The sequence below is a fragment of the Podarcis gaigeae genome (genome assembly GCF_964106915.1).
Source record: "Podarcis gaigeae genome assembly, chromosome: 4".
NCBI classification, from domain to species: domain Eukaryota; kingdom Metazoa; phylum Chordata; class Lepidosauria; order Squamata; family Lacertidae; genus Podarcis; species Podarcis gaigeae.
This window is the reverse complement of record NC_139677.1, coordinates 60,783,838-60,810,451: the sequence shown is the minus strand read 5'-3', so window position 1 is coordinate 60,810,451 and position 26,614 is coordinate 60,783,838. Positions and strand designations below refer to the sequence as shown.

The following is a 26,614-nucleotide window of genomic DNA, read 5'->3' as shown; positions in this document are numbered from 1 at the left end:
TGGAACTTATTGCTTTATCTTTATTGCATTAGAGTAAATGACCTTTTTTCCCTGCTGCCAAGTCAGTCATCATATTTTAGTTCTGCCCTGAATCCCTTGTCAGGAGCTGAGATCTGAATCTGCAGAAAATAACAAGAACAACCTCGGCAAATGCCTCGCTTTCAATTAGCATACTCAAAATATCACACTGTTCCTTCCTCACAGTTTTGTAAATTCACTTTTACAAGCAACTGGCAGCTTTACAAGTGCTTGAACAAGTTAATTAATCCTATCTATGGGAGAACCCTAGCTACATAGTAGAGTCAGGGTTTTTCCCCTGGCTGGAACTCGTTGGAACACAGGGCGCCATTGCCATTTTAAGAGAACAAGGGAGCTGTTCATGGTGGGTTTTGGAACCTCTTTTTCTAGAAAAATAGCACTGAGTATAGTTGCCCACATAACCCTGCCGTATATGGCTACTTGCAGGATCAGTCCACCCACATCACCCTCACTATGCAACAGACAAAGCAACATCTTGGATGTACATTGCAAAGCCATATAAAATTTAATCACATGTGCTAGGAGAATCTCAGCAGTGGTCACTTCATAGCTTTTTGTAAAATTAATAATAATAATAATAATAATAATAATAATAATAATAATAATAATAAATTAATAAGCTTTGAGGGAGGGCTGTAGTTCAGTGATAGAGCATCTGCTTTGCATATAGAATGTTCCAGATCCATCCCCAGCACTTCCAGGTAGAGCGGGGAATGTTTCCAGCCTGAAACTGACTGCACACATCACATCAATGTCAACTGCACCCAGGTTGGTTCACTACAGGTGTGTTTACTTTACAAGTGGACTGGTGCAGCATGTGGATTTCCAGCCTAAACAATTTAAAGCAACCCTGCACTGGAGAAAGGACAGAAGTAGTAGAAATAGTTGTAGCTTAGCTCATTTTTAAAATCAGTATTTAAATTTTGGCTGGGCCTTTTCAAGGCATGGTTCAAGCATTTGTTCTCCTCCCTCTTGTCACACTTTATGCGTAATTCAACATAGGTGCTTAGGGATGAATGGAGGACCAGTTACTAATATTCTCACCGGTTGCAGTTTCGATCCCTATATGGGACAGCTGCATATTCCTGCATTGCAGGGGGGATGGACTAGACGATTCTCAGCATCCCTTCCAAGTCTACAATTCTATGATTCACCACCTTCCCAAACCCACAGGAAAAGAGAAGATATAGCTGAATCTTTGAGTCCTGTTTTGTCTGATTTGCTTTTAAAAAACCAGTGTGCTCTTCTGAAGAAGCCTCCCATTTATGGATCTAGGGCTCAGGGTAATTCTTGTGTAAATATACAGAACATAGGCTTGCTTTCAAGAAGCTTTGGAAAACATTGCCATATCCATTCCTGTTCCAGTTTGTGGCTTCAGTGGGGATGAACTTGAAAAGCACAACAAGCAGAAAAGAAGGCTACTCTTGGACTTGAATCTGCCATTCTGGTTTTGTAGTAACACAGCTTGTAGCTTTGACTTTTGCTAAGCAAAAAGGAAACCCTTTGTATATTTTTCAAAGACGGAAGCAGTCTGGAAAGGAAGCCTCTTCTGACCTTGCTCTTCAGAGGCGAGAGTGCACGACTGTAGGTGTGGGAAGATAACTTCATAGGAACACGGGGCCTCTGGGGAATTGCAGAGATCATGTTATTTACTTTGATCTGTAACCCCCCAGAGCGAAAACTCTGCCAAATGTGCCCCAGAGAAGGTGAGGGCGGCTGCTGACCTAGTGCAAAGATTCCATTAGAAAGTAAAATTTCCATCTCTAATTCAGTCCACCACTTAAGGTATAACTACACAGCAGTCCTCAAAGCATCCTCAGTCCTTGCCAAAGGCTGGCCCACACAGGAAACAGAAAAACCCATAAGACCTTTATGAAGCGTGTGACCTATGTCACAGGACAAAGTCTTGGCATGGAAGGAGTAGGGGGGTGGCTATTTTCCCCCACGTTCCATTTCAATCTAATTCTTGCACTTCTTGTTTTCCACTTGTGTATCAAGCTCGGGTCAAGCAACTTGCCATAGCATTCTGCCTGCTATTCCTCAGTACAATTTTGCCCGCAGTGCTCTAACATCAGAGGGGTAAACTGAATTGAAAAGATAGGATGAATCTGTGGTAGCTGTTAGCATTCCATTTAATAGATGATTTCAGAATGAAGAACTTTCAGAGCTGATTGCGGCATTTGCGAATTGGAGTATTTGCATGGCAGCTGCAATTCAGACCACAAGCACCTGCCCTTCCCTATGGTCGCATAATGCACTTTGGAACGTCCTGGAAACTGACAGATAGCTGGAGCCTTTACTGTGGCCTGGAGCAGAGTGGAGCTTGCATTTTAATAAGGGAAGCAGTGGGACCAGAAAGGAAAGCAAGGCAACCGACGCTGGAGAGAACAGCAGCATGTTACTTTATCTGGGACTCAGTTTCCGGCTTTCCTCCTCTTTCAGAATGGCCCTCTCATTTTTCAGTAGAGTCTTAGCTTAGCTTGCCATACGGTGCCTGCTGCCCTGGCTGATATGAAAAAGCCTGGGATAAGGCATATGTAGGATGCTGAGAGAAAGGAGGTAACAGTTGAGTGTAGTAAGCGGTGCATTCTGGCCAAGCTGTACCCAAGATGAAAATGATCTATCTATAGTGGTTGGCTATCAAAGCTTTGGTCACTATAACCTGACTATTCTGAAGCAGTCTGTTGGTGCATTTGCCAGATAGACAAAAGAAGCCAGAATCTGCATGAGTTTTGAAATTTTAACTTGGCTGCTCTTAAGAACATAAAAAGAGCCAGGTGAATCAGGCCAATGGTCCACCTAGTCCAGCATCCTGTTCTCACAGGATGGTACAAGATTTCCACTCCTGATTTAAAACAAATTGCTCTTGCTATCTTGGGATCCTGTCAGGCACAACACCCTGGCCAGGCAGTGTAGAGAAAGCTTGCTATTTGGAGTGTGTGTGTGCTTCTTTGGGGCTGTTTTTGAGCTAGTTTCCCTTTTAACATTTAAATGCACGTAGGCACTGGTTTTCTTTAAAAGGAGGCTCTTTTCTCCTTCTTTTTACATTACATTTCTGTGTCTTGAACTTTCCAAGCTATGCATAGTCCACATCATTCCTCTGACCCAGGTGTCAGACTTGATGCACAAATAACGTTGGAGGTTCGGTTCTTCCTGTAAGGGTATTGTATGGCATTCCAGCACCTGGAAAAACTATCATGGTAGTGGCATACAGGGCTCTTTATACATCTAAAGCACATTTAAGCCCTGCCCCCAATCCTGGGAACTGCAGCTTGTTAAGGGTGCTGAGAACTGTAGCTCTGCAATGGGTAAACTACAATTCTTTGCATCCATCTAAACCCAATCTAGTTTATTTCTATCCCCGAGCCAATATTTCACTGTAAATCAGTTTCCATTTATCTCATTTCAGCTTTTACAGTCTTGGACCACTGCAGCTCTTTTCATCCAGGCTTCTTTCTTCTGGATGTAACTAATTAGCCAGTTTTACCTATCTGCATTAGCCAGTTTTACCTATCTGCATTACTGTATTTCCACTTCTCCGCCTAACTTCTTAACCAAACCAAAGTTGTGTTAATGTTCTGTTTTCCATTATTTGATAAATTTATTTTCTGTCATCCATACATTATTTGTTTCTTTCTCTTTTTAAGTTTTGCTTTCCTGGGTTGGTTTTTCTAAACTTCCTGTGACCTTTAGAGCTTCCTGGTGAGAACAGCTTCTAAAACAATCAAAAAACAAAACGGCAAAGTGGTTGAAACTGTTTCATCCCTTCACATACATCTTATAATTAAAGGAACCACAGCTTCCTTTTGCCTCACATCTGTGGTGCCAAGGAGCGACAGGGGCAGTGGTCTGTTTGGCACTGCCCCTTTCATAGTCTGGCAACTGAGATAAACCACTAATTGTGCTTTGGGTTGCCCAACAATGAATTGGGCAAAATTCATTGTTATCCAAATTTAGCATGTCCCCATGTAATTTCGAGTTATGAATGAAAATAAAGTCATGTTTCCTTAAAACTCTAACAGAGCGTTTGGAATACTTTCCAAATAGAATATAGAAAAAACTTTATTAATCAGCTTTCAGCCATGTATTTAACTCTTTGCACATTTGCTTAGATTGATTTCAAGTTTACATTCTGGAGGTTGTGCTATATATCAGGGTCTCTCACCCACCCCAACCAAGCAGCATTATTTCACAGGCATTAATGAAATGCATTATAATTTCTGGTATGTTAATAGTAGTTATTTGAATATGCTTTCTGTATTTTCTATTTTTTTTTAATAATAATTTTTATTGATTTTTCATTTTAAAACAAACAAAACAAACAAACACATACAAACATGTATATTTCCATATCCTCCTTTTCATAAACCTTCTTTCATGGACTTCCCCATACCTCCCCCTCTCTGCATCCTTATTTTACAGTTTTTTTCAGCAACCCCTTAGTCCAGTTTATATTTATAACTTATTTTTCCTCAATTTCATCTTAATTTATCAAACAATTTCAGCTGCAATTCTGCACCTTCTTTCCCCGCTTTCTGTATTTTCTAAGCTTCCATGAGAGAACCAAGGATGGAAACTCTCTCCACTGCGTGGGCAAATGATCTAAACAAGCCATTTGTGGCTTATCTGCAAATTGTCAGATCTGCACAAAGGACACAGCCAGCAAGCCTTCAGACAGTGAACTTTGAACCTTGGCTGGACCTTGCACTAGTCAGCACAGTAACAGGAAAGCCAGCAGACAGATTTTGAACGGAGGTTAGAAGGCTGCTGTAGGGTTATGAGCAGAGTAACAGCTGCACTTTGCTACATGAACTTTGTACTTAGACACAGGGGTACTTAATCTCTATGACAGAGCTCTTTGTTTCATTACTTATTAACATTCCCTTCCCGAGTAAAGTTCTTTTGGTAATGAACCTTTTTTGAAAGCATGATTTACACAGATGAACAGATATGGACTATTAAAAATAGCGTGAGCAGCTTTACCAGTTTAAATATTATACCTCTGCATGAACCTTGTGGACTTTACTGTTCAAAACCCCTTAAGGCATCCTTTTTGGTAACCATTGCAATGATAATGATATTTTATGACATGCTATTTTCATGGAAAGATTCATACAATAGTTGTAGTCTATCTTCAAAAGGATGGTGAATCGTTCAATAGAATGTTGTCATCATTCTTTACCTCCTGCATTTTCTTTTGTTTTTTAATTAAGAAAGGTGGAAACCAAGAGAATAATTCCTCATTGATTTCTGGGCTCAGTTTAAGCGTTCCTCTTGTGTTGCACATGGTAAAAGACTGTGTATACACATCATTTCCCACATGGTATGTTCAAGAGGAATGCCACATGGGGCAGTACAGTGGTACCTCAGGTTACAAACACCTCGGGTTACAAACACTTCAGGTTACAGACTCCGCTATCCCGGAAGTAGTACCTCGGGTTAAGAACTTTACCTCAGGATGAGAACAGAAATCACGCAGTGGCGGTGCGGAGGCAGTGGGAGGCCCCATTAGCTAAAGTGGTACTTCAGGTTAAGAACAGTTTCAAGTTAAGAACGGACCTCCAGAATGAATTAAGTTGGTAACCAGAGTTACCACTGTAGTAGCCACCAACTTGGATGCATTTAAAAGAGGATTAAAGAAATTCATGGAGGTCATGACTACTAATGGCTACTAGTCATGATGGTTATGCTCTACTTCCACAGTCGAAGGTAGTAATCCTTCTGAATACTAGTTCCAAAAACTGCTGGAGAGGAGAATGCTCAGGTCCTGCTTGCAGGTTTCCCAAAGGCATACTGTGGGAAAAGTGTATATATAATCAGCAGATTCAAATGTAAAAACATTAAAAGCAAAGATAAAACGGGGTATTTATTTAGACTTTTTTTTTAAAAAAAAGTCTGAATGGGCTCACATTTTTCTGCAACAAAAGATTATGACCAAACAGTATGTAGGAGGAATAACACCTTAGGAATCAGTGATTTAAAATGTAACGAGAACAAAATAAGAAGGCTATAAACATTACAATATTTATGGTTATTACCTGGAAAATCTTCAATGAAGAAAATGAATTCCAGATACAGTGTTTTGTCTCCGTCCCACTCCAGAATGCTCTCTTCCCAGAAACCATTCTTCATTGAAAGACGTAGTTTGTCATCTTTCTCTCCTCCCTCTATGCTGAAAGCCAAAATCAATTTGTGTTTGTTATTTATCTGAACAGGTGGGAAAATTAGGCAAAGACACCAGTTGGCTGTAGAGAAGGTTTAAAGGATGGAAAGCAGATTTGCTGAAAGTGGAGAGGATATATAACAATGGGTGGGATCCAAAGTTGTATAAGCAGAACTCCAGTCATGCAAAAGCGCTTTCCCCACCCTGCTTCCTTACTGCAATCCCTTGTGCTCCCTGGAAAGTCACTCTGAAGGTCAGAGTATGCTCTGAAATGATATAAGATGTGGCAATGGGTGATGCAGATTCTACCTGGAAAACAGGTATAGTAGATTGTTCATTTGGTACTATCAGGGACAGAAATCTGGTTCTTTTATTTGGATTGATTTGTCTATGTGCCAGGCCTTAGTCATTGATATATGTCATAAAAGGCCCATAATTTGTACCTGATGCTATGATTTGATTAATGTTCAATGCTGGCATAATACTGACTTATTTGCAATCAGTATAGATTACTGCTGAGGAAAAAGCCTGGTTAGCCTAGTCTTTTCCAAGTAGAAAAGCAAACCAGCCTACCTCAAGTTCAGTGGCTCAGTTCAAACACATTGCTAAACCTTGGATGAGCTTGGTCATGCCTTGGGTTCAAGCTTTCTCTTCTCTCCTCCACATAAAACTGAAGTTTGCATATGACAACTAAAGAAAAGCAGAAGCAGAATGGTTTCTGACCAAGGGAACAAGGCTCCCCCTTCCATCTCCTTTCCCAGAGCAGCCATGAGGAGGAGACTAGAAACACCCACTTCCTCCTTGAAACTAACCACAATTTATTATGTCCAAAGCAAGTACTGTGATTAGTTTAAAAACTATGAGTTTTTAAAACATGGCAAGATCAAAAACCATGGCTTGATATTTGAATTTTTTTCAACCATTCACAGTTTAAATTAACCACAGATGGTCTGGTGCAGATAGAACAATAAACAATAAGGTAAGTCAAGCGGAGGATGGCCACACCTGGAAAGGAGAGCACTGCTTCCTGAGACCTACTATTTCAGGGCTGGGGACCCTGTGGCCCTCAGCTGTTGTTGGGCTGCAAATGCCATCAACCCCAGTAAGCATGGCTAATGTTCAGGGATTATTGGAACTGTAGAACTGTAGTTTAACATCTGGGGGGAGGGTGTCAGAAATTCCACACTCCTAAGATAATTGCTGAAACTGAAAACTGAACCGGCACAGTATTCTGCACGTAAAAGATGTGCTCTCTGAGTGAGCTTTGTTCCAAACACACACACACACAGACACCCTTTGACTGCACTTATTAATGCATTTAAATAACTTGGCACTTGCATTTGACCGATGTCCTGTGTGAATGATGGTAACAGTGGATACTTACAAAGGGTTAGGAGTGCATTGTATAGCCCAGCTGAGGATGTCACATCACAGTATGTGTCATAAGGAAAGCATACTATGTGAAAAAGGCCTTTGCCACTTCAATGGCAGGCTGAGCGATCAAACACTGTGCATTTAATTATTAGCTAAATGCAAGGCTGAGGATTTCAAATTAAACAAAAGAAGCCATAGGAAGTGTGAGAAGTTGTGACCCTGAAAGTCACTTCTTAGCTCTGTATTCAAAAAGTGGCCTGCTCATAACTTTCTAAACGGCAAAATTATGTTTACATACAAATTGCAGCTTAATTAGTAGAATAGCTGTACACTTCATTTAGTGCCACAGGAGCAAAGGGTATGGTTAGTAATACAGATTGGAAATTGACAATAAAGCCTCCTAGTTGTGTAGGACAACCAATGCATATGAATATCACTCTCATATTCTTAGATATTAATTTGCCCATGAAAGACAAGGATGAATATATTTTTAAGAAAGGTTATTATATTCATACCAACACACCTTTACAGGGTAAAAAGGATTCAACGTATTTTATTATAATTATTTATTATTACATAGCATCATCATTATGTATAGCTGCATCCTTCTAGATGCAAAATATGTCTTTCTGCATATTAAAGGTTATTTCAACTTCACACTGAGCACCTCTTCTTTCTCCCAAAAAAGACTGCCAACACCACACCAAGACATAACACATGTACACTGCTACTGATTTAAAACAACACACATCTGCTACAAGGACCTTATAATCTAAATTCAAATAGAAGATAATTGAGAGAAGAGAGAAAAGGAAGAAGGACAAAGTAACTGGACACATTAAGCTGTTTCCTCTGGAAGTTTGTCATTGTATACCAGTGAGTCTCTAAGGCCACATGACTGCCTTTTTGCTGCTACAGGCTAACAAGACTACTCTTCTGGAATTAACAAATATAGCCATTCATGCATATGTTTTATTCAGCATCAATCCAATTCATATAATCCTGACAAAATGCTGCTTAAAAGCTTTTTAGCATTGGCAGTGTAACTATTTTTAGATCCATTAAACATGATTCAAATTACAAGAAAGGAGATTCCAACTAAACATGAGGAAGAACTTTCTGACAGTAAGAGCTATTCGACAGTGGAACGGACTCCCTTGGAAGGCGGTGGACTCTCCTTCCTTGGAGGTTTTCAAAGAGAGGTTGGCTGGCCATCTGTCTGAGGTCCCTTCCAACACTACAGTTCTGTGGTTCTGTGAAAGTGCAGGCATGTTGATCATGCCATTTCCACGCTTGTGAATAGCGCATTATAATCACAATGTTAACATTTGAGCATTGTTCTTTCTCTTCACATTGTATTGCCTGTACCAGGCAAAGATATCACAATTCATAATGCTTCTGATGTTGTAGACTGAAATTACAATGGGACGTCAAGGGAATTAGCTCAGCTTGAAGGAAAAGAAATGAAATCCCACCCCCATCCCCTTTCCTTTTTGTGGATAACATGAAGAGGAGAGTCACAGTTTACATCTTAGTGGTTTCAGTAAATTAGAAAAGTCAAACATAACAAGAAGCAATGCAAAATAAAATTCAGCATGCAGAATTTGGCTTCATTGTTACTTAACAGTTATGTCACTGAGAGACCATTTCAAGTCTGTGGCTGCCGAAATCGCAGCCCAACTGATGCACAAGCCATGCATAATGTATTACATAACACTATATATTAAGTCAGCTCTAGAGTGTTAATATGTCATGAAAGTTAATTCAGATATCATACATTATGCAAAAGAGAAAGAGATGTGAAAATAGACCTCCCCCTCCACCGCTATTTTCAAGAGGTGTCAAGCAAGCTATTTCAATGTCTTCCCTTAGGGTCTGACCTAGTAGGATGCAGAAACACTAGTCCGATGCTCTTTGGAATAAAGAAACCTTGCTCAGATCTTGACATTCATACACAGCAAAAGAAGAGCTAAACAATGGCCAAGATCAGAGCACACACTGCCCAGCAAATACGGCTTTAACATAGTTTTAATACCGTAATGAAGTTCTTTCAAACACCAGACCAAATGGTAGTCAGCAGGCCTACATTAGGCGAGTGAAACTGAGATCTCAGGCAGCTGATTTTGGGTGCCATGTTATTGTTACTGACAGGGTGGGGTGTTTGTGGGCTTTTCATTTTCAGATACCTAAAAAACTTGACTCACCCTGGGTGCTAAACACCTTGACACTCACTCTCTCTCTCTCTCTCTCTCTCTCTCTCTCTCTCTCTCTCTCTCTGTGTGTGTGTGTGTGTGTGTGTGTAGGGGAATGCCATTTGTTGTTTTGTCTTGGACAGCAAAGCCAAAATTTCTTGGGCTAGCCCTGCATTTAAACAGTGCCACTTCAGAATGCAGGTTGGGATTTAGACAATGTCTCACTAACAACAACAACCCAACATATGGTAAGCTAACATACCAGGGAGGAAGCTGTTTATTTGTTTGTTTCATAATATTTATAGACCACTTGATCGTAAAACAGGACCTCAAAGCTAGCCTTTAAGTCTTCTCACTGACACCTAGTTTCTTATGTGTTATAAGAAATTAAATATTTTTGCTGCAATGTTGAAATACCTACGGTGAGCTTGCACCTGTTGTCTGGAGTGGTAACATCTAGCCATAGATTTTCCACCTCGGTTGCTGTTGCTTGTGGGAAGAAGTAGGCCACAGGGAAATGGGTTTTTGAAGACATATGTTGAACCTTGCCTTTCTGGACATGAGGCAGCCTGTTGCCATCCTCCATACAAAGTAACTGGCTAACCCACAGCAAAAACTATGCAGAAGATAAGCTGGGAAGACATCTCACCAGTAAAAGTTAATTACTTCATTCCATAACTAACTATACACTGATCAATGCCAAATTTATGTTTTATACTTTCTGTGGTAAGTCTTGGCTCACTGTAAAACATGTGGTTTAGAATGTAATACATCTTTCATTCTTGCTGCCATGGCCCAAAACAAAGCGGAGCTTAATTCATCTCCATTACAGCCCTACTGGACCCAATGATCTTACAACATGAAATGCCATCTGGCTGTATAGGTACAAGCATTTGCTTAGCCCTAAAACACAATGCCAAAAATAAAAATAAAATTGGTATATGTGATTTTGTATCAGTGACAAGGATCAGGCTTACAAGAGAGATGTATTTGAACAAGTGCACCTCAGTGCTTATCAGAATCCTAATGAAGGTTTCTGCCTTTTTTAAAAAAAATAAAAGCTCTTGACTTCCATTGCCTTGACTACTGCACGAATGGCAAGACACAGACAAATCATTATGAAGAAGCAGCAGAGCAGAACTTACCAGCAGAGAAAGGGAAGCTATAATTAATCTCATTCGTCTGATAGGCAGGTCACTTTTATTATCCTCCACATATTATATATCAAGCCCACATCTGTCCTCAGTAGCTAAAGTGGCAGTAAAGATGTAAACCTTCCAAAATCTGCAATCTTAAAACTGGCAGAGCCAACCTCTGTGTTTCCTTCCTGTGTTTTTCTGCACATTGAAAATGCACAGTACCCTCTCCCCAATATGGCATTTTCCTTATATGGCAAGCTTGAGGATAAATTGTTGAATTTTTTTGGAAACATGCTATCTGCATAGTTGTTTTTTAGATGTCCAAATCTCCACATCTCTCCAAATCATGCCAGAGGGACCTCGTTTGCTTCACGGTGATTCAGAAAGACCAAACTTTGGTTTAGAAAAGCCACAAAGCTTTCCAAATCAGCCCAGACCAATTCAGAATTTGTCAAAATCTGATGCACACCCCCAGCAAATCATACTGTATATAGAGTGAGGCGAAAGAATGAATTAAGTAAACAAGAAACATTGCTGATTACTGGGTGATCTGCGAAAATGACTCACAATTCAGAGTCTAGCTTTGGAATGAGAAATGGAGAAGTATTGTAGGATTTTGTTCCAAGGATCAAATTTCTTTCACCCCAAGCCATCGCCCTGGCAGGGAGCTTTGTTTTGGCATGGGAGAAAAGCTGGCACCTCTCCTTCACCTCTAGTTCAAGTCCTCTGATTGAGTGCTTGCACCACACAGCTGCTTAAATCAGATTCTTACCAGCTATGCGGATTAGTCCAATTAAAGCAGCTTGAGCCACACAATTTATAGTCAGAGGCTGACATTTATCAAGGTGCTCCACTTTTTACACACACACACACACACACACACACACACACACACCCTCAACGTTTTCTGGTGCTCTCCAGTTCAATGGAAGTTGACAGAGAAGGTGCTCTGGTAGTCTAGAATAGCCTCGTTGCACCTATTAATTACTGTGTAAGCCTTGACAGCAAGGACTACTGGGTTGTTGCCCATACCCACATTCATTTGCAAGTCACCAATATTCTTCTCTTCCACATGAAACAGGCAGCATGCTAACATGAAATGCATACATGCTATGTAACAGGAAAAAACTGAACTGGATATGATCGCTATGTAATTAATCTCTGCCTGAGTTCTCTATTGTCAGCTTTACAATCAGTCTGGTATTTGTGCCAGGTGACACGGGGGTTGGAAAGAAAAGCAGTTATTCAAACAAGCGAGAGGAACAGGCAGGGAGAGGTGTGGATTTATAATTCACATTGATAGAATTGATAGGATTCAGTATACATTTCATTCAGTATATTTCATTCAGATGTTAGATGCAGATTGTACAAGATCATGGGAAAGTAATAAGTGTATCCTGCATCCATCCTGAAATCTGTAGTGTCTCCATAAACTTTTCTTTTTCTCCAGCTATAACCTCCTACATTCTGGGAAGCACTAATCCAGTTTGTGTAGCTCACGTTGCCATTGTCGATCACTGACGTTACAAAGTCAGGGCTGACTGCTGCCAGCCACATCTCTATCCTCAAGAAGTGGTCTCCATCTACAAATATGATGCATCTGGAAAAAGACATTTCTGAAAACAGCTGTCAATTAGACACCTGGGTGCTGAATTCCAACCATAGAACTGTAGAGTTGGAATGAACCCCAGGAATCACAGCTAGACAATCCCTGACAGGTGGCCACCCAACCTGGACAATAATGACCCATCTGGGAACCTCAAGTGAAGAAGCTTAGGGTCTCTATTTTTGAGTGGTGTTCAGTTGCATGCTGATAATGTCTGTTTGGGCAATTAAAGTTGATTGGGAATTCTTCTGCAAGTAAACCACATCCCCAGAAGATTAGATAAGGAAAATGACATTGTCTAACTCCTTGCCCCTGCTTTATCCTTGAGGGCTGAAAAAGTCCATCAGTCCCAGGTACATCTGTGTTTTTCACAAGCCCCAATGAGTCCTTCACTGCCATTGTGTTCACCTTACCTGGATGCAGCTTCAGTTTATTCTTCATCCACTTGACCACAGCTGCCATGTACAAGTTCCTAGCAAAGGCTGCTGCTCCCACATAGGTTAAGAATATATCTATATCTATATCATCTATATCTATATCTATATCTATATCTATATCTATATCTATACAGTGGTACCTCGGGTTACATACACTTCAGGTTACATACGCTTCAGGCTACAGACTCTGCTAACCCAGAAATAGTGCTTCAGGTTAAGAACTTTGCTTCAGGATGAGAACAGGAATCGTGCTCCGGCAACGCAGTGGCAGCAGGAGGCCCCATTAGCTAAAGTGGTGCTTCAGGTTAAGAACAGTTTCAGGTTAAGTACGGACCTTAAGAACAGTTTCAGGTTAAGTATGGACCTCCATAACGAATTAAGTACTTAAACCGAGGTACCACTGTGCATATATATATGTAGAGAGAGAGAGAGAGAGCTATAGTCATTCTACATTACTAGCGAGACTTTACCTGCAGCCTCTAGATAATCTGTCCCCTATCTCTGAAGACCAGCACAGAAAAGCTGAAGGGGGAGCTGAATAGTCTCACAGTATGACTTTCTGTATTAATTCTAACAAAGAATTCTTCATTCTGGTTCAACTCTATTTCAAAAAACCAATTGTCATCACAAAAGAGGTAGGACAGCAGGTTTTTTGTTTTGTTTCAGTACGCCCTATAAGTGACTTCTATGAAACTATCTTAGTAAAGTATACTGTTTATAGTCAGTGGGGAGTTGCTCCTTTGATTACGCAAACAGTGTCATATGAGACACATGTATTGGAGCATGCAGTGCTGAGTCCAGCTGAAACCAACATCCTTGGAATATATTGGAGACCTTTGGATCAGCTATCTAGTACTTTTTGCATTTTTAGCTCCTGAATGGCAGAGCAAAAGGATTTCACCAGAATTTTAACTACCAGACCCTGATTCAGCCTGTGAGTTTCCCCAACCTTTGACCACCAAGGGCCAAATAGCTAGATCAGCAAAGGAGCTTAGACGGAGCGGTACAGAATAGATTGTGTAATAAGGCCAAACTCCAGAACTGATACCAGGTCAGATGCTTCTACAACTGACTACATTGCCTCTTCCACACCATGACCATTCATAGTCCATCCCCCCCCCCCGAAGTTTCATGAACACCAGGCTGGTAGAGGCTGGACCAACAGTAAGCATCTTATTCACACAGAAAGCCAAATATAAACAGAAAACAATTTATAAATCAAATTTACTGTTACAATATAAAGAAATGTTTGCTTTTAATCTAATGTTAAAATTGTATTAAGTTTGTTTGTCTTCATTTTAGTAAGCCACTTTGGGGGCCATTCTGTTTGAAAAGTGGTTTATGTTTTAAAAAAGTAAATACACAGACTTTGCAAAGCTGAAGTGACATGCAAGTGCTGTTCAGTAACCTCCATGTGGGACTATAACATTCTCTGTCCAGCGCTAGTGCCCTCTTTGAAATAAATGAAAGCTAATTTGTTAGTAACAGTCCTGTGGCAGCTGCAAAACAAATAAACTTCAGTCTTGGTAGACCACAGAACATAATTAGCACCAAACAAGCTTCAGCCATCCATTTTGCTGAAGGATGAAGGATTTTGTGGGAACAAGCATTTAAAGTTTCAAATCAAAATGGGTGGTGTTGGGGACTTGCCAGTGATTTCCAGTAGTAAATGTGCTTTTGCAAATGACTAATCATACAAAGATGACCCAATACTCTTTTGCATCTTTGGAAGTGGCAAGTACATTAATTCTCTGATTAATGCTCCTTAAGAATGCCCACTTTTAATTTCGTCTAAACTGTAATGCTTTTGCTTTGTCTTTTGCAGGGGAATGTAAAACAAGTATATTTTATAGCCAGTATGTGACTGTTATGTGACATGAAATCGTAAGTCCAAATTTAAGATTCCTCAATTCAAATTTTAGAAATTCAAAAATTAGAGTTTAACGTATTGTATTGCGTTGCATGGACCCAGTTCTTCATTTTTTCTTTGGCAATCACTTGTAGCCAAGTAAGAATATTTTCCATGACTACGGTCTTAATGGTGTGTCCGTAAATGACTGTGGAGGCCAATTCTGAATCCACATGTCCTTCCACGGTGGGGACATAGGTTTCTGGGTGGGAGTTGATCATGGTGAGGATTTGCCAAACGTGCCTCCCTTTTATCTTGTTTCTCCCTTTCATCCTGAGTTTGTGATTCTTCAATATCCAAGAAGCCTTTGGTAGAGGCTATTCTCCAATTGGAGAGCTTGCAGGTCAATGTTTCCAAATTATCCATGCTTATACTGCTTTTTTAAATAAAGATTTTAGAATGTCTTTAAACCTCTTTTGTTGTTCACCGGCAATTCTCTTTCCATTCTTAAGTTAGAAATAGAGTAGTTGCTTTGAAAGATGATAATCAGGCATCTGAACAACACGACCAGTCCAGCAAAGTTGATATGAAGAATCATTGCTTTGACATTGGTGATCTTTGCTTCTTCCAGTACACCGACATTAGTTCGCCTGTCTTCCCAAATGATATGTAATTTTTTTCGGAGACACCGTTGATGGAATCTTTCAATGTGATGGAGGTGGACATGCTGCTTACAAAAGGTGGAACAGATGCTCTGGAATGAAAAGGATTTTGTACTGCTAACTTCAAATATACAAACCAAGCATAGGCAGAGACAGTTTAAATACTTCTATAAGCATCAATCCCGTGGCCCACATCAGATCAGCTAGGAGGGACAGCCCAACACCTCAGGAGATTTTGCCTTCAGCTTACTCAATCCATTTCTCTATCAGTGCCAAACATGTTCCTTTTGTTCTCTGCACATAAATCTAGCTTGCATCATTCTAGCTGGAGGCTGATGTGGGAAAGGTGTGCCACATTCTCCAAACTTCCAATAGTTTCCCCTACATTCAGAACATTGAGGAGATATATTTTTACAGCCAAATCTCATAAAGAGTTGTTTACTAGCCATTAAAGAATATCAACTCTACATTATCTTGCCTGACAAATGGTATAGTTAGATAGTGTCCAACCTTTAAACTTTAAAACTGCCAAATAAAAAAGGAATTAAAAAAAATATCCATTTTGAGCTGAAACTGACTGTGTCTACCATCAACATTTAACTAAGATTGACAATACTGTCTTGACAGTGGCTCCGAGCCTTTCTTAACTCACCTCCGCTAAGTCCAAAGCCTTCTGATTTTGTGCATGGCACAACCTTTGCAGAATTTACAATGGGGGCAAATTACTTTTACTCTGGGATAAAGTACTTCCCAGCAGTGCCAGAAATAGCCAACAGTTCCTACAGATTCTAATTAATCATTTCTAATGACGGATTGTAAATAGATTTGTGGTTCCCTCAAACTCAGTGTTGCATCAGCCAAAGGCAAAACATAATGGGCACAGCCTACAGAAAAATAAACATGCTTACTTACTGTTGAAATCAGAGTGAGATAAGTTCTTAAATGTGTGCTTGTTCCATTGATTTTAGCAGAAATTAAATAGACTTTGTACTTTTACTGTAGTCTGTGTATTTGATCCTTCGTGGTAAATATGTATCCAATAAATGTGTATTCAGTCTATTGTCTCTATATGCTTTGTAATAAAGATGTCTGGTAGGCTTGGGGTTCTCTGTATCATGCCTGTTCACCTTGAATCAGTAATTCCTTGCAGTCATAGAGCTCCCAGTTCCCTTCAGTGGAGAAGGACGTTTTGAGGGCATCAAGCCAATGCTATGAACCATAACAATCCAGTAGGCCCTGTGAAACTGTGAAACACTGGGAATTGTGAGAAATCCAGTGACAGAACTGCCATTTCATTGGTTAAAACTAAACTGGTTCAACATGGTCTATTGAGGTTGAATATTGTTTCACAAAAAGTAAAGAAGATGTGTGTCTCATTTTCACGGGGAGATTTTTTAGGTTTTTGTCAAAAAAATTCAAAGCCCTCTGTGTTCAGACATCTGACTTCATCGCCTCTAAAGCACCGTAGATGCACAGCCCTTCCTCACGCCTCCCTTTCTCTCTCCCATTGCACACTGGCTTCCACATGGAGATCCTGGTTTACATTTAGCCAGAATTCTAAAGGATCTGATCAGCTGTTAAAAGATGTTAATACGAGGAGAAGCTCTAATTCAAAGTTTGAAGAAATGCAGTACAAATCCTAACCTTTTTCTTTTTCTTGCATTTGTGCCAACAGGTTGTTGAAAAGTTTTTCTTTCTTTTTTCTTTTGCTTTAGGCAAGGTTTTCAAGCTGCCCTTGATTTTGGGCTACCAGCCATAAACAGACAAAAGAAACCAGCAATGCATAGCAGTAAACATCATAGCTACACCATTAAGAACAGAATTATCAAATAATAGCATAGTTTATGACTGAAAACCAGAAATAATCTGAGTTTAATTAGTGTTTTTGCTAGACCTATGAATTCAGGTACTTGACTGGGGCCTAGTATTATTAATTTTATAAAGACATTTCTTTCATTATTCTCAGCAGACCATCTTTCAGTTCCATGATGTCTTTACACATGGCTTTCAAAAGAAATGATTCAATCTGCCATTCAACACAGCTTGTCAATGGAAGAAATGCAATTTTTTTAAAAAAAAAATGCTTGAAATCACTTGATTAAACAACAATAACACACACACACACACACACACACACACACACACACACACACCTTATAGCTTTCTGATTCATATGCTCCTTCGTTGTAATTTTTTAGCTTGCGTCAGGCAACATAATTAGAGAGATGGACAAGCTTCCAGGCTCAACTCAGACTGGGTCCCACCATTCACAGAAAAAGTGGAGACCACTTAAGAAAAAAAAACACCTGAAGAGTTTAACACTTGCTTGTAATTGATGCTCCCTTGTGAGGCCCCCCAACCTCCTCACTTGCTGGCTGTACGGAAGGTAGAGCATGAGAATCTTAATCTCAGGGTCATGGGCCCCAGGTTGGGCTAAAGATTCCTGCATCGGGGAAGGGGGTTGGATTGCATGATCTTCATGTTCCCTTCCAACTCTACAATTCTATGATTCTATTTCCACAGCTGCTGAGGCCTCAGTGGACTGGACGTAGGGAGAAATAGACCTCTTTTGCACTACTTTAGTTTTCTCCATCCTCATCGTTTTGCTCTCTTTCAATCTCTCTAGGCTAGCCAACCCATGGGTAATTCCCCCACTATCCATGCATTTGGTACTGTCATGTATGGCCATAGAACTCTTACAGGGGGGCAGACCTTGGCCCAGTCAGAATCCTCCCCTGCTTACAAACATATGGATGGAACCAGATGCAGGTGTGGAGGCTGGAGCTACAAGCCCTCACTGCATCTACCTCTGAATGTGCAATGAATGTGCAATGATGGTTGTGTTTACCCCTATATTCAGTTACTTGAAGCTGGAAGTATGGACTTTCTGCTTTGAAAAATATTCTCTTTGAGTTAGGTCATGCCATGTGCATGAAAGTTCTGTCTGTGGTGTATGGTCTGTGGTGGCTGTTTCACCTGTGCAAGTTATCATTTCATGATGCAGGCATCAGATGACGCATCTATATATGCGAATGCATCCTTACTCTAGAGTAGCTGTAATCCCTTTGAAAGTACCATCTTTAGTGAGACTCACCCTGAAGTAAGCAGACTAGACCTCCAATCAATAATGTTTTTCTAAGAGCTTAAATATTGTTTTATTTTGAAATATTTGGAACTTGTTTTGTTGTAAGCTGCATTGAGCATATTTATATGGGAAAGCAGCATACAAATTTTAATAATAACAATAATAAGGCTTGAATAGGGCTACAGCCTCTCTCAAACTGTGTAAAAGCAACAGCTGTTCAGTCTATATTTGTGCCTCACACTTACCGGTATTTTTCCAGCTACTTTTTAACAGGGAGGAAATATGCTGGCAATATTTGCATGTGAAGTTAATGTTCTAGTCTAGCTATATATGTTTTATACAAAAATCATTATGGAAAGTAATGTTATTCACTAATAAATCATGTCCTCAGTTGGCATCGTTAGCACAGCTACGTGTTGACCATTCATCTTTTATCACTCTGACACAGAAATTAGTAATAAAGCTTTAAAAATTATAACAAGGGTACACTAGGGAAGTACTTCAAAGAAAGCAGCACCAAATGTCTAAGAGCATTTGTGATGCAAAGTAAGATGGCTCTGGTAATATCTGAAATTCTCTGCTGCATCCGAAGCCATTGATGAAACTGTAATGTGGGTAACAGAGAAATAGGGATGCCATTAAGGTTCTAAATAGATGCTCTCAGTAATTGCCCTTCTCTGCCACTGTGGACAATTTTAGATATGTTCAATGCTATTAAAAAGAAATGCAATAACCGTCCTGCAATCTGTGGGTAGACTATTGTCCTTGTTACACTGAAAGTACAGTGGTTTGTTCAACTGAGCCATTCCCAAAGTTTAGACTTCACTGGTAGCTGGTCACCAGGACTGACTGAGGACATTTTGCCACTAGAGGCAAAACAAAAAGTACTCTTTTCTGCCTCTTTTGCTGCGCTGTCCCCTCCTTCTTTGCTTCATGCCCGCCACCCATGCACCCACCACCCATGGTCACTAGGTGCATGCGCACAGCAGCAGTTGCTCAGTGGAGAGAGAGGTTGTGAAGGTCAACAAGCACAGGGCGTGTTCCACAGAGCAGAGGTCAAATTTACCATGCCTCCCAACTCTCAGGAACCTGCTACCCTGAGGCAACTGCCTCACCTTGTCTCATAGGTGGGTTGGCCCTGCTGGTCACCCAACACTCTCTGCTTCCTTACTGCCACTAAATAGGCCTAGTAGGAACAGAAGAAAGGTTTCTCATCCTAAAACAAACTTTCTCTTATGCAGTTGTCTCTAAATGATTACACCAAGTTGTCTCTTGGTTGGCGGTACTAAACTGGTGAATTAAACTGGTGTTTTAAACTCGTGATACAGCATGAAATATCACCATTTACAGAATCAGGGTCAAAACTGCAGTTCAGGGCCAGCAATGGCTCCTTTACAGAAGTTAAAATAGGAAGTAAAGACCACGATGTGCTGTTGTCCAAGCAGAAGAATGGAAACATAAAACCAACATAAGCAAGAAGCTGAGTTAACCTTCAGTATATTTCAATAGCCATGCTTCTTTAAAAAAAAATAGGTAGGAAAGATAAGACATGCATGCTTGAGGCTGAAGAAAAGACTGTTTGTACCTAGCACATTGGAGGAATTGTTCAAGAACAGTTCAGCCATGTCAAAATATGACCCTGTAAAGCTGCCAAGGGTCACACAGTCCTCTAATCATCTGCTGAGTTAGTGCTAGACATAGAGGTTGAAGCCACTGGTGAGTTGCTTTAACTTAATGCACCTTGCTGTTTTACAAGACTTTGCAGAAAGTTTTATCCTCCCAGCTCAAGAAGAAGGAAGCTGTCCAGTGGGAGTTAGATAAGCGTTTTTCCATGGGCTCAATCAGACATTTGATAACTCCACCAGAGTCAGCACAAATCTGATGCATTGTGGCATCCTCAAAGCACGTGCTATGTGATATATTTTGGTCTGCTGTTCTCATGTAGAATGGATACCCACATATACGCATGTGCTAAAATATCTGGATTTCTTTGTATCTTTGGTCTGAAAACAATAATCTAAAATCCATACACAAAAAGGCATCTCCAGTAAACACAAACTATATAAAGATAATGTAGTCTGATACAATATTTCATGGAAATGTGACATTGAAATGTTGGGACTTGTTTCTCAGTAAATAAATGTATAAGAGAGATTTAGCTGTAAATTTGTCACTAGTTCTTTCACTGAACATATCTTGGCTGTGAGTCCTGAATGACTGGCTCCCTGCCTTGAAGGACTTTTTCCACCTGGCCTGGGAGGGTGGGGCCTCATTGATTCCAGCTCCAAAAGCTGAGGCTGCTGAACACTCTTGGCTGGACATTGTTGAAGGGGGTTATTGTGGTTATCTATATTATTTTTTATATTTTAGATCTTATTATGATTTATGTGGAAATTGTTCAATTTGGTTGTTCACTTTTTGATGTTTTATTTATTGCTTGACTACTTTTGTTATGGGGACGCGGGTGGCTATGTGGGTTAAACCATAGAGCCTAGGACTTGCCGATCAGAAGGTCGGAGGTTCAAATCCCTGCGACAGGGTGAGCTCCCGTTGCTGGGTCCCTGCTCCTGCCAACCTAGCAGTTCGAAAGCACGTCAAGTGCAAGTAGATAAATAGGTGCCGCTCCAGCGGGAAGGTAAATGGTGTTTCCGTGCGCTGCTCTGGTTCGCCAGAAGCGGCTTAGTCATGCTGGCCACATGACCCGGAAGCTGTACGTCGGCTCCCTCGGCCAGTAAAGTGAGATAAGCTCCACAACCCTAGAGTCGGTCACGACTGGATCTAATGGTCAGGGGTCCCTTTACCTATACCTTTACTTTTGTTATGTTATGTTTGTAATTATGTATCCCCCCATATTGTAAGCTGCCTTGAGCATGGTTTTAAATATGGAAAGGTGGCATACAAATAAAATGTACATGTGTAGGCTTAAGATCATATCATTGTTTCTCTGTTGTAAAAATGACTACTAGCCACAATGGCTATGTTCTACTTTCACTGTTGAAGGCATTCCAGCTCTGCATACCAGTTGCTGGGAATCACAAGAAGGGAGAGTACTATTGTTCTCAGGTCCTGCTTTTGAACTTCCTATAAGCTCCTGGTCTAGATGAGCCTTTGGTCTGATCCAGGAAAGCTCTCATGTTCTTAAAAAAAGTAAAAAAGGATAATGTTTCTCCCGCTGTCCCATTTGTTGGCAGTAGCTTGTAGCTTTAAGACCAAACTGAACCAATGATGGCCAACTAAATATCTGAAACACAATCATATCAACTCATATCTAATCTTGCTATTGATTTAAAAAGCAAGCAATTTAAAGTGCACCATAATAGTACAGCTTAGGCATAAGGGAGGTGCTGTTTGTGAAAACTTTGGGCAGAAACAAAAAAGGACACACACATTTTAAGGTTGCTTCCCCCCCTTTATTTTTTAGGGTAAAATCATGAAAGAAGGCAAATGCGTTCACCCATTCAGGAGAACTAGGAAGCATTGTCCTTATTTTGATTTGTCTTTGTGATGTCATCATGTAGCCAGGCATGATTTGCTGTACAGCATCGTAACACCACCACAATCACTGTGACACTCCCAGAAAGAGTAAAGAATGGTGCAGCAGCTGATCGGGTAGAAAAACTGGCAGGGAACAAGGAGAGCACAGATGGGCTTCAAACAATATTTCAATAACCCTAAAAGGCCTTTATCACCCCCTAAATGAGCAAAGATGAATTTACTTGTGCTTGAGATTTTTCTGTGTTTTTTTTTTTTTTTGCTGTTGCAACCTGGACCCTATGCCCAATTTTGAGATGCACCCACTGCTTTTTTTCTGGGGGGACGCAGGCATACACATACCCCTAAACATTTTTTAATCTACGTTTGGCATCATTGAGGGGCAATATTTCAATATAAGTAGGAAAATGAGAGTACCCCTAAACATTTTTTAAAGAGGTGGATGCACCTCTGAAAGTCCTCTAACTCTAAGAGTCCAAAATGTAAAAACAAGGGGAGAAATGCAGACAACTTAGCCCATTCCAGATGTAATCCCCTGTCTCTTATCTGGGAACATCGCCTGGACAGGCCATGATTTAGATCAGAATTCATCCTGGTCCCAAGATACAATTAACAAATGTTTATGCAGCAGGAAAGGATTTCAGAATCACATCTCCTAGGACAATAATTATACAGGTGCATCCTGAGAAGCAAACTACAGAAAAAGAAAGCATGAAGGCATTGATTACATACTTGATGGGATTCAAGTCCTCCCTTTCAAACCATTCCAGTTGTTTGCCAGGCCTGTTTGTGTTAATGCATAGTGCTGACAAGGAGTGACTTTCAAATATCTTCTCAATGTCTTCATGCTTTCTCAATAATTTTATAATTTAGCCAACACTTTGTTAATTAAACAATGGGGATCTACATCCAATAATATTTTGAAAGCATAGTGTGCTCAAGAACTGTTACTTAGGCATTCTGGATACTCTCAAAACTATTGAACAGCTATTATTTAAATTTAAAAAATAAGTAAATTTTTTTAGCAAGGAGTTTTCTCTTAAAAGGGAACCACAGTTGTAAGTATTTCTATTCATGCATTGCATAAATGGGAAGTTTATTTATTAATTCTAAAGGCAGACTTTTGAATTAACATTATGCAAGATTTTTAAAAAAACCCCACAAGCTCCAGTTTCCTTACCTTATCAACCTACCCTTAATAGTATGAACAAAAGATTAAAATAAGAAATGAATGATACTGGAGATGTAATATATAGTATAATAAAATATTGGATCTGAAATTTGTAGCTCAAGATGCTTCTGCATTTTTTAAGAATACTGTAATAACTGGAAATCCATTAACTATCACTTAGAAGGTGTGTTCTGGATTTTATCTCAACATGTATGGGCTAAAACTGTGGGTGGGACAGTAGCCCACATGCAAGTCCCACCTGCAATGTCACAGTATGCATCAGCCTGCCTGCTTACTCCCCAACCCTCCCTGTGCTGAGTGCAGAAGGTTTTCAGGAGGGGTTTACTTACATTTCCTTGAACATGGGTAGAACACTTTGCAGAATCAGGGAACCTTCTTTATCACACAGAGTTACATTTGTGTGTTTGGGTAGATACCTATATTCTGCTACCAAAGTTGAACTGCTAGGTAAAGCTACCTAATTTGACCTCTACTGATATTTTAAACTAGCACACCAACTAAAGTTAATCAGCACCTTTCTCTCTGTTCCTACATAACAAAGAACCTGTCTGTTTTGTGAAAGGATAGAGGGAGACCAACAGATGGTTTTTGTAATTTCCAAAGATGGGAATTGGCCAAAGGCCTTGATGTGGCCCAATATTAAATCCCACCTTAAGACTCTTCAGAAGTCATAAAAAGCCAGACTATTCTGTCCCACCCACTTCTTTGTTTACTTTTGTAGCCTGATGAAGAGCTCTGGAGAACTCAAAAGCCTGCATACATTTACTATATGTGCTGTAGATTTTGTTTCCTGAATTTGCTTTCATTATGTTCTTTTTGTTCCTGTCCACGTTTATGCTGTTTCTTTACAGAAAACATTTAGGTGGGAGGTAGGGAAATGTATTTCCCCCCCAAATAAGACAAGTTTAAAAGGAAAAAGGGAAAGAGAAGTGACACAAGTCCCTCTTGTTTGTATTATCTGTCTATCTGACCTCCTTCTGTTGGAATCTGAGAAAACCACCTACCAAAATGGATGCTATTTTAAACTACCCATCTTCTCTGACAAGATTCCCCTCCCCTTTAGGAACTGTTCATTGCTGCTCTGAAGGAAAATAAGAACTTCACACAATTATTCTTCATGACTCTCTTGAGTGTGCTTATGGCAATAAGCCCAGCCTGTTTTTATACAGAAAAGATATTCCAAGCTACTTTAAGCTCTCACATTTAACCCCTTGAAAAGCTACTGTATCTATTTCGGCACTACAGCACTGTGGGGTTTGTTTGTTTTTTCCATATACAGACATAGCAAGATGTTAGCAAATCAACAGGTGGAATTAAGGCAATTGGGCAAAATGTTTAAAAGTGATAACAAGCTCAGCTAAGCAGGTCATAGACCCACACAATATATTGTAATGATATACCGTATATTTAATACAGCCTAACTCCTTTTTCATAAAGATGTTTGGGGTCACCCAACCCAGGCCAGCCTGAGACCAAATGTTGCCCCAGCTGAGAAGCATTTTTGGTGGCTCTCTGAGCAAACAGGGGACTTGCTGGCAAAGCAGCATTACCAAAGCAGTACTGAGGGTCAGTCCAAGGTCAGAGCACAAGCAAGCAGAGTCCAAAGCAAAGGCTCTGGCGAGAAGCAAAGTCACAACAGTTTAAAGTCAGGGACCAAGCTATCTGAGCTCAAAAGGGTCAGGCAAGAGACAAGGTTACAGCAGTCCACAGCCAGATTTGGCATAGACAGGCAACCCAGTAGCAGGCAGGACACAGAGCTGGTTTAGCAGCTCTTCCAGCTCAACATTGGGAGTTTTAAGCTGGTGCTGCTGGAACCACGCCACAGCCTCAGCTGACTCCTATTAACTCCCCTTTTCCAGAGGTCTCCTTAAGAGGCGGGTCTTATTTCCAAGGAGGCTGTTGCTCCTGAAGAGCCATTGCCTGTATCCGTGCACTTGCTCAGAATCAGGTTTCCATCCAGTGTTTATGGCACCTCCTACTTTCCTTTGGGCTTGGAACTCATTTGGCCTCAATGTGTTGAGGCTGAACTCACCCTGGGTGTGGATGGCCCCTCCTCAGCCTCACTGCAGGATCCCAGCTCCTTGCCCCCAGAGGGAGCCTGGCCCAGGGCTTGGCCAAGGACCTCTTCTGAGGGGAACATCCCCAGCTGGGACATGGCACCCTCCTTTAATAAGGATTCCTCCATCTGAGACATGACACATACATCATTCTTCCACTTTTAAAATATCATATAGTAATCTAAGTTCTCTAAGTCCTGATCCTACTGTAGCCAAAAACAGCACCACACAAACATACATAAGAAAGAGATACAATCAGGCTCAGGCAAAATGTCAAGGTTTACAGTACTAAAAAAATATTGAGGTAGGGAGGTCAATAGCCATGGCATGCTGTGACTCACAGTTGGGCAGGTGAGGGGATCTGGAAATCTGGAGGGAAGGGTCAGTGGAATGGGATCTGCATTCTGCTCTCTACACTACAACACTGTTTGCAGATCCTATGTCTTTAAAGCTTTAATTCACGATTTGCATGCATGATTTACCACAGTCAGATAAGACAATAACTTTGAATGCATGAACCTGACTTTTCCCTAAGGCATATGCCTTACTTTTAAGAAGCATGCATAATTCACCATATGTTAAACATAAATAATTTCACTGTTTAATATTTGGCTTCATACAAATAAATCAGAACAACAATAAAATTCTTCCTCTGGAATGTATGTGTTCATGAGGACTAGAACATAAGGATATGTGCAGAAAATGTGCTCTTTGAGGCACCTAATGCCTTTGAGTTAGAGGAAATTACCACACACTGTGTTAAATAACACCTTTTATCAACATGTAAATAACTTTTCTTGGTAAGCAATCATGAAAGGTTCTTCAAGAGAAAATTAATGTATCTGATTTGTTTATATCTTCATCTAATTTAGAGCAAGAGGAATTGGCACTGAAAAGAGATATGAAATGTGTCACTAATATTTACCACGCTATGTACTTGAGTGTATATATAAATGCTTATAAATAGTTACATGCTCAGTATCTGTGATGAGCTAAATCAGATAAGCTATTTAATATACAATCCTATACGGTATGTTGCAAGCAATCCCAGTCATCTCCCTTTTTCTGTCAGCTGTAGCTTTGGTGGGAAATTAAAAGTTAATTTTGTCTTTGTCCTTTTGTCTTTCTCCTTATCAGTATTGCCTCCAAGGCATGCTAAAGTATGCTGAAAGTGACCTTCAGTTTACTAATATCATCCTGACACAAGTGATTTAGTCTCCATTCCTCTAATGTTCAGCGTTAAACAGAAGAAACAGTCACTCACCAACAGCCCGTTGATTTCATTGTGTTCACAAGTACACCCTCGCCTTTAAACACACAAGGGATC

The 26,614-nt window shown here is 40.3% G+C and overlaps 1 long non-coding RNA gene across 2 annotated transcripts; it reads right to left on the bottom strand.

Moving 5' to 3' along the window:
- Positions 1 to 26,614, bottom strand: LOC310843852. Of its 2 annotated transcripts, XR_014563700.1 has the most exons (4): positions 26,552 to 26,572; positions 6,776 to 6,892; positions 6,078 to 6,211; positions 1 to 119 (listed from the first exon to the last, which is right to left on the bottom strand). It is a non-coding gene; the product is annotated as an uncharacterized lncRNA (long non-coding RNA). The 2 variants fall into 2 exon arrangements; XR_014563699.1 differs by lacking the exon at positions 6,776 to 6,892 and having other exon boundaries at positions 26,552 to 26,614.